Here is a 13,578-nt window from a genome sequence, read left to right as displayed (position 1 = left end):
AATACACTGTAAAAAAATGTAGCAGACCATCATCAACAATTATAATTTCCTTCAATTGGCTAAAAATGTATCGGTCACCAAAGTGGGGTGTGCGTATGCTTGAGCACTGTTTTTGTTGTGCATGATCTTTTGTTTGGTTTTTGCAGGAAGCAGCTGATTGGCCCCACCATTTTTGGAGCCTATAAATGAGTGCATGTGTGCTTTGCGCCCACCTCGTCATCCTCCAGGGCCACTCAGCTGCTTCGTGCTGGCTGCTGTCATAACGCTGAGCAGCAGGCTGGGTTCTGTGTTTTCTATTACTTTTTACTTCTTGTTTGTTCTGGTGTGACCGGCTGTCCTGTTTTCAGTTTTGTTTAGGGATTTAGTTGTGCCTTTTTTCTTGTTTAGGGGTAGCGGTGAGGTGACAAGACAACGGCCCTGTATAGTGTTGGCCAGTTCACCTCACGTCATTTTGTTTGTTTGGCCTGGTGCATCAGGACCTTTTCTTTGAGCATGGGAGGGGTTTTCAGTTCTTTTTTCAGTTCTTATGATAACAGATGACATAACTTAACATAAAGTAAATCATATTTCTAAATACCCATCTATCCATTTCCTATGCCCCTTATCCTCACTCGGGTTGCGGGGGTATGCAGGAGTCTATCCCAGTTCACTTTGGGTGAGAGGCGGGGTACACCCTGGACTGGTTGCCAGCCAATCGCAGGGCACATATAGACAAACATTCACATTCACATTCATACCTATGGACAATTTAGAGTCGCCAATTAACCTAACATGCATGTTTTTGGGTATGTGGGAGGAAACCGGAGTACCCGGAGAACATACAAACTCCACACAGAGATGCCCGAGCGAATATTCAAACCCACGTCATCACATCTCCTGACTTTGTGGCCAACATTCTAACCACTCGGTCACCATGCGCATACATTTCTAAATATATTTTTTAAATTTAAGTATAGTTTAAATCTAAAAGTAAAAAAAACAAACAAAAATGTGTTAGTCTGCACTGCTGTATGTGAAGTGCATTTAACTGCTTAACATATACAGTACCGGCCAAAAGTTTGGACACACCTTCTCATTCAATGCGTTTTCTTTATTTTCATGACTATTTACATTGTAGATTCCCCAAACTATGTATGGAGTTATGTACTTAACAAAAAAGTGTGAAATAACTCTAAATAGGTCGTATATTTTTGATTCCTCAAAGTCACCCTTTTCTTTTCTCTTTGCTGTTCTCTCAGTGAGCTTCATGAAATGGTTTTCACTTCACAGGTGTGCCTTGTCGGGGTTACTTTGTGGAATTTCTTGCCTTACTAGTGGGGTTGGGACCACTGGGGTTGTGTTGTGTGTGTCCACACTTTTGGCCTGTAGTGTACATACCTGTATACTTTTTCTGTATGCGGCCTTGATGGAAAAGGTTTGGACACCCCTGGCCTAGTGTATTATTTTTTCAATACATATTGGTGTCCCAGTAGTTTTGACCGATAAATCATTTGCTGAGGTTTGTGTCATAAAAGCAAAAATAAGGCAGCTCCTGCTTATCAGCTGTTGGTTAAAGAGCAGAACAGAACATTAAAGGTCATCTCACCTGTTTTACTGTCACGTCCACATGTTTAATTCCCCTCGTTGCAGAGGATTAATGGCACTGTTTCGTCTTGTTTACTTTGAATCCAAACCCATCTTGTAAAGTTGGCCTGTTTGATCAATATGGCGACGATAACGGCTGCGAGCGGTTAATGCTCTTGGCTTAATCACGCGAGGGCCAACAAACTGAAGAGAAGAGCCACTAATAAAAAAACAAGAGAGAGAAGGTCACATGGGTGCTGGTGCATAAAATGCTTTTTCATTTGCATGCATTTTTTGTTCCATTATTTCAATGTTTGTTTTTTAGTCTAAGCACAAACAATGTTCATCATTACTCCCCCATAGCTGTGCCTGACACTCTCCTAACCTCCATGTTTACATACTCTTCCTTCAGGATCACACCTACCCCATTTCTCTCCCAGTCTACTTCAAAGTAAAACAGATGATACCCTTCTCCAACGCTTCTAGCCTTGCTGCCTTTCCGTCTGATCTCTTGGACCAACAGTACACGCCTGATCAAAATTTTACGACCAGTTGAAAAATTGCAAGAATTTACATTTTGAACTGTTGTCTCTTAAGAAACAAATTTTCGTTGGTTTTCTCCTGGTACTCTGGTTTCCTCCCACATTCCAAAAAATGGAATGCATGTTAGGTTAATTGGCGACTCGAAACTGTCCATAGGTATGAATGCGAATGTGAATGGTTGTCTATCTGTGCCCTACAGTTGGCTGGCGACCTGTCCAGGGTGTGTAATTTCACTTACTGTATTAGTAAGGAGTTTCATACTTTTCACTTTACTTATACAGATGTTTGTGCCACACTGAAATGTGCAGCTTTTCAAATTCTATTATTTCGTTGGATTCTGATTTGTGTATTTATTAAGACTAACCTAAGTCTTACTTGACAGAATATGGTATTTTATTTCACTATTGATCATAATTTTTTTATGTTTTTTGGTGAAACAAAAAATAAATATATAAAATAAAAATACATAAATGTTAAAAATAAATGCAGTTGTATTTCTGTAAGATACACTGCATATTGCGTGTGTGGGGTTTCTCTGGGTACTACGGTTTCCTCCCACATTCCAAAAACATGCATGTTAGGTTAATTGGTGACTCTAAATTGTCCATAAGTATGAATATCGTGCCCTATAATTGGCTGGTGACCAGTCCAGGGTGTACCACGCCTCTTGCAGTGAAACAAAAAATATTTTGAATAAGAAATGTATTGCAAACAAGCAAAGTGAAATAGGCTGTTCATCAGCTGATTGAAGGTTTAAGGCCATAGCTTTAAAACCCCCCTAAAACAGAAATAAAATGTTCAAAAAAGGACTCGGTAATGAGTAGCTGCATCATTCTTGTTAATCACCTTAAAAATTGGTTTGGGCATGCTTGATGCCAGTGTTTCCAGGAGCCTAGTGGGAACATTGCTCCAGGTGGTGAAGATGGCTTCACAGAGGGCATCCGCTGTCTGGAACTGACTCCATTTTTGTAAACTTCTTGCCATTCATTACATTACATTTTTTCTCATCAGAGAATAAAACTTTCTTCCACTTTTCCATGTCCATTGTTTGGTGCTCTTGTGCAAATACCAAACGTGCACAAGGCCTTTGAAGACAGTTTTTGTTCTTAAAAACCTTCTCTCACAGATGCTGTCTGATGGTTATTGGACTGCACTCAGCACCAGTAACAACTTTCATATGGGCCGAGGATCATCCCGTGTGTTGAAGGACAGCCAATCGGATCATTCGACTGAGGGCCGGTGACTTTTTTCAGGTCTACTACTTGTTTGTTCCATAACTTTCAGGATCTTTTAAGAAATTTAAAATGACTGTCTCAGCAGCTATGGCTCGTAGCGAGAGGCTGTGCTTATGCAGCTCAACAATCCAACCACATTCCAAGAGAGAAAGCTTTCTTGCCTTTGCTATCAAGAGATAATGACCGTGTGAATATCAGACAGAAAACCCACATTTTTACCAAGATTTTGGCTTTTAAAGGCTGTGGTCTTAAACTTTTGATCAGCTGATGAAACAGCCTATTTCACTTTCATGCTTGCTTGCAATAAATTGCTTTCTCAAATTGTTTTTGGTCTCCCTCCCATTTCTTCTTTTTGCATAATGGAACTCTACTTAGAACCTCCTTAAGATCCACCAGTGCAAAATGTGAACTTGCAATTTTTCAACAGGTCTTAAAATTTAGATCAAGAGTGTACATCAGTTTTTCTACTTTCCATTATGTCCGTTATCTCCCTATCCTTTCCAACATTAAGGTTCCCTACTCCTACTGCTTCTGTCATTCCTCACACGTCTTCCCTCGTCTCTGTTGGGCAAAAGTAGCATAGTTTCCATAGAACCCTGCCAGTTAACAATTCAAGTGACGAGCGTTTTTAACCCAATCTGATATGGAAAGCTTAGTCGTGATTTGCCGCTGGATGCACTTCCTGACGCAAACCTGGGACCGGCACTACAAAATACGCTGGCATGTGACTTCTTCGTGGCTCACTTGATACATTTTGTACATTAAAGATGCTAAAACCAGTCTCTGTGTTCCTCATTTTGGGAAATTGGTACACCTCTGTACGGAACCGAAGGTTTTGTACTAAAAAATACAGTTAGAATAGATGTGTCATCCACCCCCTTACCATATTTTCCCAACTATAAGTCGTTCCGGAATATAAGTTGCATCGGTCAAAATATGCATCATGAAGAGGAAAAAAACGTATACACTACCAGTCTCAAGATTGGACACACTTTCTTATCCAATAGCATGAGGAACTTTTGACTTGTAGTGTAAGTAAGTCGCACAAGACCAAGGGTACTCACACTTTTTTAGCCTGCAAGCTACTTTTAAAATGACCAAGTCCCAAAGATCTACCTACTACTATAAATATAGAAAGTATATATATTTACGATATTTATTTCACAAAAAATATGAGTAGGTATTTATGTATGTTGTACATGTACATCAGGAGTGCACACACTTTCTCAGCATGCAAGCACAAGTCAAAATGATCTACCTCTTTCTATAAAACATATAACATATACAAAATGTAACCAGTAAACTCTGAAATTCTATTGTAAATATTAATGATTAGTATTTCACATTCACATTTTCAAAGTTAACGGGTAATCAAAGGTGTTGCTATCATAATTCACTTCAACATGGAAATAAAGACAATTCCACATAACTCCTAAATAGCTGTGTACATAACCTGAGTACTGGTAATATGTCAGTCAAATTAGCCATGTAACGTTCATTAGGGCACACAGTTCATGTATTACATCCAGTTAGCATTTGCTATCAAACATGGGCACATTTTTAATTTCATCATGAAATAATAGTTTAAGAAGCGAACGTGTAAAAAACACTGATTTCTGTAGGAGAGTTCATGACGCCAAGCAAAGCCAGTAAACAATACACTTTTTTCTACGTAACTAGCCGCTACAAGCCAACAGATAACTTTCGTTATAGATGTAGACGTCTTACCGCAGAGTTAGTTCATCCATAATCACATTAATAAAGATGAAAGTTGCATATTCGTGTGTAACTTGAAACGCTGCGGGGGAGCAAGCGCGAATCAGGTGGGGCGCTTAATGTCAGCTGACTGATGTCATATGATAACTACAAAGTGACGTTTACGCGATCGACCCACACTACCTTGGCGATCTACCGGTAGCTCGCGATCAACGTAATGGCCACCCCTGCAGTAGACTATAAGTCGCATTTACCGGTATTCATGATTGATCTATTATCTTCTGTGTCATGGCTCCACTCCTAACATTAAATTCACAAGAGAAGTAAGTTGAGAAGTTGTAAGAGAAGTTGCCAACTCTTTCATCTCAAATCATCATGCGTAAAGCTACTAAGCAATTTCAAAAAGAAGAATAAAGAAGAAATCTGAACTTCGGCATCTAGATCTTTAATATTATGGCTAAGAAAAGATTAATAATAATAATAATAATAATAATAATAATAATAATAATAACAATAATAATAATAAATCAAAATAAAGAAATTTGTAATTTTCAGAGATGTTTTGATATCTTATCTTTCACTGCTTCTCTTTTTCTCTATTATTATTTTATTGCATTGCTTCAGTGTGAATTTGAATAAACTCCAACGTTGTATTGTATTTTACATCAACTGCAATGTTTTAATGAAAGCTTAGCTTAGCTTCAGTGTATATAGAGATCGTTTCACTGTGTGAAAATACAGACAGCCGTCAGGTAAGTTAGTTGCATACACAAGCATTTTCAGCAACTGTACAGCAGAGGGTGCTAAAGTCAAAGCAACTGTCCGACCCACAGATATTCTAAAATGGGCTTCTCGTCAATTTCTGTGTCTGGTCACAGACCTGTCATCGTGTATAAACCACACCCCGATTTTTTGCTTCTTACCAGCGGAAAAAAAGTATGGTTTATACACAGTGCTTTACGGTATACGAATGCTATAAAAAAAATTACCTGTTTAATTGTCAGAATGTTCTTAACCATTCTTAACATTTTCTTAAGTAAAAAACACTGAATTTGCAGATTTCCTCATGAAATATAGAGAAGAGACATAAGATGATGCCACCGTGCGCATGGCTTCTCAGCTTAGTGCGCAAGACCAGCCTACTGTCTAAGTGCACGCTGAGTTGGCTCATGGCGCGTGCCAGTTTCTGTTTGTCAGCATGTCTCCAATAATACAATGTTGTAGAAACACTTATTGTACACCATGACTTTCTACAGCCTGTGTAATGTGTTTAAGTGTGATGTCATTATTCTTGCTAATCAGACAGTAAAATAAATAGAAGTGTCATATGGGAGGCATTTACAGTACTGTTGCATCCTGAATGGGTCAGATGTGTGTGAGCTGGAAGGTGCTTGTCAATGACGTCCTTCCACAGAGGAAACGTCAGCGTATTTTTTTTTTCTTTCTGCTAGCACTACCTAGCAGAAAATCATATGCATTCAATATATTTGTATGCTCTGCTGAATGAATGAATGAATTTGACTGCCAAGATGGGAGAATTATACAAGTATACCCAAAATCACCAAAAAGTGATCAGGCTTTTTCAGCAAAGTACCAGAACATTTCCTGGAGAAGGAAAGGCTGCATGTACTTCATACAAGTATATCAATAAAAGGTAAGAACATAACTGTTTTTGAGTTTATAAAAAACATGATAATAAACAGGTCTATGATGTATCTGAAAACATTTTGAAAACATGTTTTTAACCAGGGTGAATTATCCTCTTCTTTGTTTCGGTTATCCTCTTAGTGAGCAACCTGTGTTAACATAGAAACAAAACCTCAGGGTCAGTGCTTCACCAGCCATGAACCTCACTGCTGTTGTCTGAAATACGGTATTTCTCATTCCACACAGGTACCATAAAACTATACGGTTGTCCATCGTTACATCGTGGTTCAAACATCACTGCCTCACTCTGACGCGGTTTTTCAAAAAATAATAAATGATCGCTGTTTTGTAATTGAATATGGCATATTATTAGTCAAAAAATATTGAAAAAAAAGTGTACGTAACTGGTTACTAGGCGTTCAGTAATGTTACATTTGATGAGACATGACATTATATTGCATTACCTTCACAGGTCATAAACCTGTGAAACCAGGTCATAAACAGGTTGTATATGGTCTAACTACAAAACTATTCCATTTATTAATATTGAATCCTACTTCACAGAAATTCACTTATCACGGTTGAGTCTGGAACCAATTAACCGCAATAAACGAGGGATGATTGTAGTTGCACATTACTTACAGACACTTAGTCTCCAAGGCAGAAGCATATTATAAAGTATTCCAGAACATACAGTGCTGGATATTGAATTTGTGTGCCTTAACAAGCTCAGCTCAATGAATTATTGCGGTCACTGGTGTCGCCAAAAACCCAACCACCACCCTACATTAACTTAAAGGCAGCACATGTTAAATTATTTTGATATATACATCGCACCTGACTAGAAGTTGCAGGACCAACCAAACTATGAAAAATGTGCGACTTACAGTCCAAAACATACAGTAAATAAATACCATCTAACTATGCCCCCAGTGACTGTGAGCAGCATATAGAATGCACGGTCGTCCCTCGGCTATTGCGGTTAACTGGTTCCAGACCCGACAGTGATAAGTGAATTTCTGCGAAGTAGGACTTAATTTAATAAATGTAATACTTTTAGAGCATATTTAGAGCATTAAAAACCTGTTTATGACACCCTAAATACTGTTTTTACCATTATTAGAGCGCTGTAGACACTAAGTAACACCCCTATAGTCACCTTTACACTCATGTTCTCTAATATAGTAGACATGATAATCGATAATAAGACATAATAACTCAAATGTTAGCATTGGGATACTTCCTTGTTGTATCTTGAACATAATGTTGGTTGATCACATGGCATTACAAAAAGATCGACATCAGTCTATCATGCATCCTCACTATTAACGTTTGTCACTTGATTGATATACAGGACAGCCACTCTGACATGCATCTGGCATACGTACACACACACACACATTTGTAAAATAATGGGCACTGCTGTACAAGTACTACTGCTATCTTTGTTACCACACTGTGCAACTCTTGCGTGCATGTTATGCCACTTTAAGCATAGCAAGCTACAGAGCTAACTAGTTAGCCTCCAATTTATTTATTCCAAACTTAAGAAGGGGCTTGAAACTGAGTGAGAAAGAAGGAAAAAGTAAGAAGCAAAAAATGTACCACTTCCACACAGAATGGGAGAACTTTTTCCACTCTGCATTCATGGCTGACTCCATGCAGTGCAAGTTAAGGTAATGTAACGCCTATTGACCAGTGTACAATGGCATATGACTTGTCTTTCAATATTTGTTGTCTAATAATAGGCCATAGTCAACCACGAAACAGCAATCATTTATTAATATTTCAAAAAAACGCGATTGCGTGAGGGAGCAATGTTCAAACCACAAAGTGGCGAGGGACAACTGTACTTCTGTGCGACGTCATCCACGTGGATGACAGCAAGCAACAAAAGAATTGATTGTTTATCTTCAAGCCGTGGTCTTCATCTCTGGAGGCTCTAATAAAACGTCTCCCGCTGTCAGGCGTGCTACAGAGGTGCTGATAAACTGCTGATACATGCGACTCTCTTCACATGGGAATCAATATTCAACTGTGATATCTTTTTTAATCTCTCGCTTTCAATTGCATGCTACCTGACAGACTCATCTAAGGAACAGTGTCTCTGTTTGACAAAAGGTTATCTCAGCCTGATACTGCAACACACAATGAATGACCTTGTCTTTCATTGTCTATGTCAGACAACTGAGGACGACAAAGCTAGCATGAAATCCACATTTCTATCAAGTGGTGCGGTACAGTTGAAGGTTTGGAATACAAAACAAAGATATACATTGACGTACAGTACATTGCCTGCATATGTGAACTTTCCAATGCTGAGAAAATTCTGAAACGTAACAGAGAGGTCACGAGCACCACAGAGCGAAAGCAGGAAAAAAAGTATTTGCTTCTTATTTTCTCCGCTCACTGAAGGTCATACTGTACGTAAAGTGCAGGCTGGAAGAAGCGTTGAGGTGAGCGGAAGCTATGCCAAGATTGCAAAGCCTCCAGGAAAAATGGCTGCGGTCAACAATGATGACTGTCAGACTTCTAAGTACATTTTTCGTATTGACACCACCAACGCCAGAGTATTACGTTGTTTGGATATAACAAATGAATAGTCTGACAACAAAGAATGCGTCTCGCTGGAGGGTAGAGAAAGAAAGTTAGCCGAGAATTTGAGAGAAGGTTTTCCTAGTGGCTCTATTCCATGTAGGCCACAAGCAGTAAAAATGACAAGAAAGACAGTGATGGAGAACTCCTTCAGCAAGTCAGGGAGGCCATAAAACCTATATATAAAAAACATATATACAGTACAGGTGGGCCTTGGTTTACGTTCACACTCCCATAAATTATTAATGCTGTACAAAAAGAAAAAGAGAACTAGTTATGTGTGTGTGGCGTAAGAATACGTAGAGACGTAGATGGAAGACCATGTATTCGCGTGTCGCTACACAAGGACAATGTCACTTTCGTTCTCTTTAGGTAACTTTTTTTCCCATCATTAGGTCTCCCAAGCATGAGGCAGACTCTTCTGATGGCAGTGTGTCAAAGTGTCACAGAAAAGGAAAGTGAAAGGTAAAAGAAAATTAGACATTGTAGAATGCTGTCACGTTCCATGTTTCCTTCCTTTGTTGTTGTCCCTGCCTTCTCCTTGTGTTTTTTTTTTTTCTCTCTCTTTTCAGAAGCCTGGCTGGCTGAAGGCGGGACAGCTGGGCACTAGGGTTGGGCATCGTTTGAATTTGAGCGATTCGATTCCGGTTCCTAACGATTCTCGATTCTTTTCAAAAGGTAGGATCACAAAAGTTTGCATGGTTTAAATGAGGGCACTAATCAAAGTTCTTGAATGAAATGTCTGATTGTCTCATTATTTTGTTTTATTATATGAACTTTTTATGAATGACTTTACTATGAATTTCTCACAGGGCTATTATTAACCACTATATAAATATCAAACAATTGAACTTGAACATAAATGTTTAGAAGTCTCTTTACATAGGAGTACAGGTTCACAAGTCATTTTTATTTTTTAAAAACCTTGTGAAAACACAATCCTGTTGTTCATGTGTTGGACAGTGTCTCTGTTGGGGTGCTCTCCCCTCGGATGCTTGTGCCCAGCTGTCTCCGCGGAGCTGTCTCCCCTGGGTGGGAGGGTAGGTACTTATTGTATTATTTTATTGTATTTTATCTATTTATTTGTGTATGGTATGTGTGACGTGTGGGGACTGCGTGCTATTGTCCAGCTATTGTGGCTGTTCCCCCGGTGACTGGCAGCTTTTAGGCATCGTGGGTTGCTCTAGGGGTCATGCCGGCCTGGAGGGCCCTGGCAGGGGGCTGGCGGGCGGTCCCCACTACTTGCTGGTGTCTGGTCTGGTGGAGGTCGGGTCTGCCTTGGGGAGTGTGTCTGGTCCATGGTGTTTGGCGGTTTGGGGGTGGCATTGTGGACTCCGGTGGGGCTCCGGTGTTGGGGGTGCTGAGGGTACCGTCTCTGCGGGGTTGGGCGGGCCGTACTGGGCGTCCTGGCAGGCCGGGTAGGGCCTGTGGTGTGTCCTGCGGCCCGCATGTGGAGCCCTCATTCTTCCTGTTCCGCTGCACCAGTTCACATACATATAGGACTTTGGGGGGGAGGGACAGGGTCCTTTTGCAACTTTGCTTCTTCAACCTGTGGACCGTTTATGGTTAGCATCTCCTTTAATTATTTTGCCCAGTTGATCCTCCTGCATTCCAGCCAAGCCTTAATTTGTACTTTGTTCCATGGTGCCATAATCTCAGTTAATTTTCCCCTTGCAGCGTCGCCCTTGGTTTGTTTATTGTCATTTCCTGTGTTGCTACTTTGTTTTATTAAAAGGCTTAAACTGCACCAGCTTCCCAACTTTGCATCTGGGGTCCAACCAACAGAACGTAACAGTAGCAACATCCAACCTGCTCAAACGCGCAACCATCAAAGATAAAGATGATATCTTTGAACATATGAAAGGATCTGGTCCTATGAAATGGACAGTGACAACAAAGCAGTGGAGTGGTCACATTTTTGGGCGTTCCTCCACGCAATAACCCTATCTCTCCTCCTTTTTCTTAATTCATGTATTAATCTTTTTATTACTCTATTTTATATGTCCTTCATGTGTTATGTGTCCAGTGTGAGTGACCTATGTGTTTATGTAGGTATAATTTAGATATAAGTTCCAACTTATACTACAACTGGCATCTTTGTTGTAGGAACGGAACTCGTATAGACCGAGGACCCATACATGAAATTCAGCTATAGTCCATCCATTCATTTTCTATTGCATCAATTGACTTTAGGTGAGAGGCAGGGTACATAGACAAAAAAACATTCATGGCATTAGATACTAAAGACAGTGAAGGCATTTTTAATTTGGAGCGTTTGGACGTTGCTGAATATGCACCCTGGTTGTGTCTGATTGAAACAATTAGACTGACAAAGACGCTACAAATCCGTTTGCACTCTTGCAGATGAGCTCCATCTTCATCCTCAGCTATGGAAACAGGGTCCAGGGCTAATTAAGCAACTAATTACTTTTAGCATGGTGCGGTGTGGGGAGCTGCTTGATTGCTGGTTTAAATGACGGCCAGCAGGTTGTTATTTAGTAAAGGCGGCCAGCTAATAAAGCAACAAGAGATACTGCAGACCTGTGAGTTGATCTCATTACAAAGAAGAGCAGGTCAGAGAAGAACACCATCAAGTCTTCTAGTTTTGTCTCCGAGGCTTGCAGTCAATGCTTCTCATCCAGAGAGGGTAATAGGATTGTTGAGAGGTCTGCATTTTATAATGGGTGAAAAGTTCCACTTTGACTTTTCAGTTGGTTTATCTCAATAGGACGGATTGTTCTGCCCTCTAGTGGACAGTGCATTTTTGATTTTTATAAATCCATAATTGTATCACTCAAGCCACCTATTCTTTATGTAAATATTGTTAACAGAACCCACTGTACCTTTTTTAATGTCACTTTTACATTGTAGATTATAGTGGAACCTATAAGAAATAGTGGGAGTAGAAATAATCTGTCAAACTGTCATGACCATCATAAATCCTTTTAATAAATGTGATATATAATAATGCGTAATACAGGCTATCGTTTCGGTCACATTTTAACATCCTTAACGGTCATACAAGTGTAAAAAGAAGTCTTAAGGGACAGTTTGCTGAAAATAGTGTCGTTTTGGTGACTCATTTGCATGACTGCAGCGTCTTTGAAGTCTAAAACGGCAAACTGTTGAAAGCATTTTCAAAACATAATAACTGTAGACTGTACGAACAGCTTTGTAGTGGCATTTGTAGCGAACGTGTTTGGTGGAGTCAATTTACTTACCATAGTCATGAGTCTGTTGGTATAGAGCCATCTGCTGTAGCTGGTGGATCCCAGCACCCGTTTGGCCATGATGCAAGTGGACTTTAATGGCAACAAATGGAAAATCAACACATTCATCCATATCAACAAAATGTAATGTGTTCATACTTGGCACAAAGTTCCATGTGTAGTTTTTGCGTAAATGTCAAACGAATTTCGGAAAATAAAAGTTGTGCATTATCGTGGCTGTAATTCACTTAAGTGGAGATGTACATTTCCGTAGTATGTACTTGGAAGATGTGATGCAATTTAAATAATGTAGTGTTAAAGTGTAGTATTAAAGTAAGTACAAAGTATTCTAACTCATGAAAATGTGTCCCTTTTAAATAATTAAAGTAATTTCCTAATTGACCCTGTGCTTTACAGTTAATCAATCATTTTGTATTTATGAATGTAACATTTCACACATTTCCCTGCACTGCAGATATTAAATTGCATGTCAGTCACCAAAAGAAGGCAGTCCTTTTTTATCAAGCAAAGCATTTAATTGGTTGGTGACGATAGAGTTAACGCCTCCAGGTGTTCTTTTACTTTCTTATTGGTCGAATTTGGCCCAGCAACAAACTACGTAACCAATGCAATTAGGTTTGATTGGCGGCTTGTGTGTTCCACATTAGCAGCTTCCTTCCCGTTAGCTAACGCAAAACAAGGCAGTCGAGCCAAGGACAGATTAATGTGTGAGCTTTGCCGTCATCTTTCTGCTCCTCGCCAACCTGATAGCCGTCGCAGACTCCACTCCGCTTTTCTTTCGCAACATTTCTTTTTCTTCCTTGGGTGGCACGCCACATTACAAAGCTGACGTTGCCTTGGTGAAGGTAAGACGGATTTTGCTCGCCCATACAACGCCGCACCGGTTGATCCAAGATGGCGTCTGCTAGCTGACAAGTGAAAATTTGCCCGCTAGCATGTTAGCTTCCGAACCGGCAGCTAGCCTAACAATGTTAGCCGCCACTCAGCTGATTTACAACTACACCGAAATGGTGGCGGTGCCTCTCTTTGAGTCTTCTTTTGCGTGATAA

This window comes from Dunckerocampus dactyliophorus, chromosome 5 (genome assembly GCF_027744805.1).
Source record: "Dunckerocampus dactyliophorus isolate RoL2022-P2 chromosome 5, RoL_Ddac_1.1, whole genome shotgun sequence".
NCBI lineage: Eukaryota > Metazoa > Chordata > Actinopteri > Syngnathiformes > Syngnathidae > Dunckerocampus > Dunckerocampus dactyliophorus.
This window is presented reverse-complemented; position numbering follows the sequence as displayed.